General features: G+C 38.4%; 1 non-coding gene across 1 annotated transcript; it reads left to right on the plus strand.

The window, feature by feature from the left end:
- The first annotated feature begins 4,763 nt into the window (after nt 1–4,763).
- Nucleotides 4,764–4,868, plus strand: LOC141709260 (small nucleolar RNA R71). Its single transcript, XR_012569846.1, has one exon. It is a non-coding gene; the product is annotated as a small nucleolar RNA R71 (small nucleolar RNA).
- The last annotated feature ends 298 nt before the right edge of the window (nt 4,869–5,166 follow it).

Raw genomic sequence — 5,166 nt, forward strand, 5'->3', positions numbered from 1 at the left:
TTATATGTTCTGGTACATTACAAGATAATTTGTATATATATAATCCTAGTCAACCTGCACTGCAACTACAAATAGGGAATTGAACAACATGTCTTCTACCTCTACTAAAAGAAAGAAACCTTCTAGTTTGAACCAAACATAATTTTGGCACTTGAGATTAGGTTATATTAACTTGAGGAGGTTTCAAAGACTGGTAGCAGATGGGCCTTTAAGTTCATTGGCAGTGGAGCCATTTTCAGTTTGTGAATCCTGCTTGGAAGGTAAAATGACTAATAGGCATTTCAAGGAAAAGGGGAATAGAGCCAAAGAAGTGTTAGAATTGGTTCACACTGATTTATGTGGACCCATGAATATCCAAGCAAGAGGTGGTTATGAGTATTTCGTCACATTCATTTACGATTATTCTAGATATGGGTACGTTTATTTGTTGCACCGTAAGTCTGAGTGCTTTAATAAGTTCAAAGTGTACAAAGCTAAAACAGAGAAGCGACTTAATAAAAGTATCAAATCACTACGATCATATCGTGGTGGCGAATACTTGCTTGGAGAATTTAGGGAATATTTATCGGAGAATGGGATAGAATCCCAATTTACTACATCAGGCACACCCCAGCAGAACGGTGTAGCAGAGAGAAGGAATCGGACTCTTTTAGAGAGTGTTAGATCGATGATGAGTTATTCAAATTTATCCAAGTCATTTTTGGGACATGCCTTGGAAACAGTAGCTTATCTTCTGAATCTAGTCCCTTCTAAATCGGTTCTTAAACCCCCTTAGAATTATGGACCGGGGACAAACCGAGTCTAAGACACATTCGGATATGGGGTTGTCCAACACATTTGCTGAATAAGAACGTGACTAAGTTAGAATCTCGTACAAAAGTAAGGTTGTTTGTAGGCTACCCCATGGGAACGAAAGGTTATTTATTTTATAGTCCGAAGAATCGGGATGTCATTGTTAGCATCGATGCTAGATTCTTAGAGCAAGACTATATAATGAATTACAAACCCATGAGTAGTATCATTTTAGAGGAACAGATAATACCCAGAAACCTATAGTACAGGTAGAAGGCCACAACAAAATGCACAACATGTCACTAATACCGCACCAGTGCCTCGTTGTACTGGGAGGGTTGTTCGACAGCTTGATAGATTCATGTTTTTGGGAGAGTCTTTGGACTTGGTCTCTGGTGAACATGATGATGATACTCAGACATACGAAGGTATTAAACCTATTGGATGTAAGTGGATCTACAAGAATAAGAGGGGATCAGATAAAAAGGTGAAATCCTGGAAAGCAAGACTTGTTGCAAAAGGGTATACTCAGAAAGAAGGTATCGATTATGAGGAAACCTTTTTGCCAGTGGTCATGCTTAAGTTAATCGGTATTCATTTATCTATAGCAGCTCATCTTGATTATGAGATTTGGAAAATGGATGTCAAGACAGCATTCCTTAATGGAAGTCTTGAAGAAGCCATCTATATACAGCAACCAGAGGGATTCATCAAGGAAGGCCGAGAGCATCTTGTATGTAAGCTTAAGAGGTCTATTTATGGACTTAAACAAGCTTCTAGTTATTGGAACATTCATTTTGATCAAGCAGCTCAGTCGTATGGTTTTGATCAAAGTCCAAGCGAAGCATGTGTGTATAAGAGATGTGAGGGAAATACAGTGGTTTTTGTAGTGCTATATGTTGATGACATTTTACTCATTGGAAACAATGTTAAGATCTTGTCTTCAATAAAGGCATGTTTGTTCAAACAATTTAAAATGAAGGACTTAGGTGAAGCAGCATACATCCTTGGGATCAAAGTTATAAGGGATCGCAAGAAAAAAAGATGTCGGCTTTATCTCAGGAGCCCTACATAGATGAGGTATTAAGTCGTTTTAACATGCATGACTCCAAGAAGGGCAATTTACCTTTTAGATATGAATTTTCTCTATCAAAGAGTCAGTGCCCTTCGACACCTAAGGAGATAGAGAACATGAAGGCAGTTCATTATGCTTCGGTATGTGGAAGCCTAATGTATATTATGTTATGTACGAGACCTGATATCTGTTTTGTCGTGGGCATGGTTAGCCGATACCAGTCAAACCCGGGACAGGAACATTGGAGTTCAGTAAAAATAATACTCAAGTACTTGTGTAGAACTAAGGTGTATATGTTAGTTTACAAGTCCTCGGATTTGTTGCCTCTAGGATATACCGATTCAGATTTACAGAAAGATAAGGATAAGAGAAAGTCCACCTCGGGATGTGTTTTTACTTTGGAAGGTGGATCCGTAATATAGAGGAGTATGAAGCAGAAATGCATTGCAAACTCAACCATGGAAGTCGAGTATGTGGCAGCCTCTAAGGCAGCCAAATAGGCTATATGGTTCCGAAACTTCCTGCTGGATTTGTATGTAGTTCCTAATTTGCCACGAAAAATCACGATTTATTGTGATAATACTGGTGTTGTGGCGAATACCAAGGAGCCACGGGCATATAAGGCAGCAAAACATATAGAGCATAAGTATCACCTCATACAGCAATTCGTTAAGTGAGGAGATATTATTGTGGCTGATATAGCATCGAAGGATAACCGGGCAGATCCTTTCACGAAGATCTTACCAGCTAAGGCTTTTCAGCAGCACGTGGAAGCGATAGGAATCAGACACTTGGTCACATAGTTATATAGTTGGTAGTAGATTGATTGTAATAAACACTGATATACTAAAAGAATAGCTTGAGTATAAGTGGGAGATTGTTAGGGTTTATACTGAACTATTCGTTTGAAGTATATACTATTATAATAATCATTTGAGAATCTTGAATGTATGTTTTCACATTGTCTGCATATTATATATTGTAGACAATATAGTATCAAATGGGATAGCAAAAGATTAGATTGTCAAGCTCCTTATATAATATAATAAAGGTTCACGGTCTAAGTGGTGTTAGACAAACCACTGGAAGTGCTGAAGTATTATTTAGAAATAGTATATCTTTACTATTAAATAATGCTTGTATTCTTTGTGTATATTGAATGGGATCAAAATAGTAGAATAATTCTTTCTTTTATTCTGACAATAAAAAATAACTAAGATTCTATGATATTATTATTGCTAATGTTCTTAATCCGGATATAGTGATTGACACTTGTATTTAATGCACATACCTTGATTCATACATTAAGTAATTTATTTTAAATTGTGAATTTATGTATTGGGCAATGACATTATATACAGAGTGGGATATTGACTATAAAAGGAAACCGTGTTTGAAAGATATATTCCGGTGATGATGTCCTCTTTAAAGCTCATAAAGATAATTGTGATTTAGTCCTGCAGGCAGATTTGTTCTTGCACAATTATAAGGTTGAGTGGATGATCAAGGATAAAAGATATTGATTAAATTAATTGTCAGAAATTGATTTAATTAATGGATATGCGATATCTTAAATATGGGGAATTTAATAAGCAAATAATATGGGAGCCGAATTAAATATTTAATTTACGGAATTAGGAAAGGTAGTGCAAATATTAATTCTTTAGTGGATTGAATTAATATTTAATGATATTGGGCATGGCCCAGAATGTCATTGGGAGGCCCGACCTAATTGTCCATGATCCCTACTATAGCCTATAAATATTCTAATTCTCCTAAAGCTAGAAGTGGTGAGAACACGAGAACACAAAAATGAAATAAGATCCTAGGGTTTGAGAGAGGCAGCCATTTTTCTCAAGGAGCCAACTAGGGTTTTGGATTTTCGGAGCTTCAGCAAAAGGTATGTTGATATGAAGTTTCTTGAACACCTCCAGAAACTTTTCAAACTGCTTATCCAGCTTTTTCTTCTGCAGCCTCTTAAGGAAAGGGAGGTGGAGGATAGATCTGCTTCTCCCCTGTATTACCCTCAGGAGGAGTGTGTTCAGCTGTAGTCTTCCTTGGTTCCACTTCAGCTTACTTCGGAACTTCTTCTCCAGCAACAGCTTCTTCATCCAAAACTTGAGAGTGTTCGAGATTTGCAACCTTCCCAGACCTCAATGTAATTTCCTTTACCTGCTCCTTAGCTTCCCTCTTTCCTGGCACTTCAGTGTTACTAGGGAGTATACCAGGTTGACGATTTAGCAAGGCATTGGCAATTTGTCCAATTTGATTTTCCAAGGTCTTGAGGGAAACCACTTGGCTCTTGCACATGAGCCTCAACTCCTCCAATTCAAATTTTTCATTAGACTGTTGCAGCTGGAGTTGTTATCTTGGTGCATGTTACAGTTGCTGAAAACCAGGGGGTTTGTACTGCTTTGCTGGATACTGCTGATAAGGCTGCTGAACCGTATTCCAATTGTTGCTCCAGCTAAAGTTAGGATGATTATGGTTATTGGGATGATAGGTGGCTGGCACAGGTTGTTGCGACCTCTGAAAGTTGCTCACGAACTGAGTTGATTCACTAGAAATAGCACATTGCTCCGTCTCATGGGCACCAGCACAAAGCTCACAAACACTAGTGATCTAATTAACTCCATAATTAGCCAAAGAATCCACCTTCATCGTCAAAGCCTTAAGCTGAGCAGCTATAGCAGTAGCTGTGTCTAACTCCAGAATTCCTGCTACCTTGCCCTGACATAGTCTCTGAGTAGGATTCTGGTATTCGTTCGCAGCCATCAGTTCATAAGCTTCATCATAACTTTTAGCCCACAAGGCTCCTCCTGATACTACGTCAAGCACGGGTCTGGAAGTAGCACCCAATCTATTATGGAAGCAGTTAATGATCATCCAGTCAGGCATCCTGTGGTGAGGACACTTTCTAAGCATCTCCTTGTAGCGATCCCAAGCCTCACATAAAGATTCTCCAGATTGTTGAGCAAATAGAGTAAATGTATTTCTGATTGCAGTAGTCTTCGCCATAGGAAAGAATTTAGTTAAGAAATTTTGAGCAAGATCCTCCCATTTGGTGATAGACCCTGGTAGTAGAGAATGTAACTAGCACTTCGCTTTATCCCGCGGAGAGAATGGGAAAAGCCTCAACTTAACATCATCTTCAGAAACTCCATTAAACTTGAAAGTGTCGCCAATCTTGATGAAATCTCTGATGTGCATGTTGGGGTGTTCTGTCGGAGAACTCCCAAACTGAACTGAGTTCTGTATCATCTGAATTGTGTTCGACTTGATCTCAAAAGTATTAGCCA

Source organism: Apium graveolens, chromosome 2 (assembly GCF_009905375.1).
Source record: "Apium graveolens cultivar Ventura chromosome 2, ASM990537v1, whole genome shotgun sequence".
NCBI lineage: Eukaryota > Viridiplantae > Streptophyta > Magnoliopsida > Apiales > Apiaceae > Apium > Apium graveolens.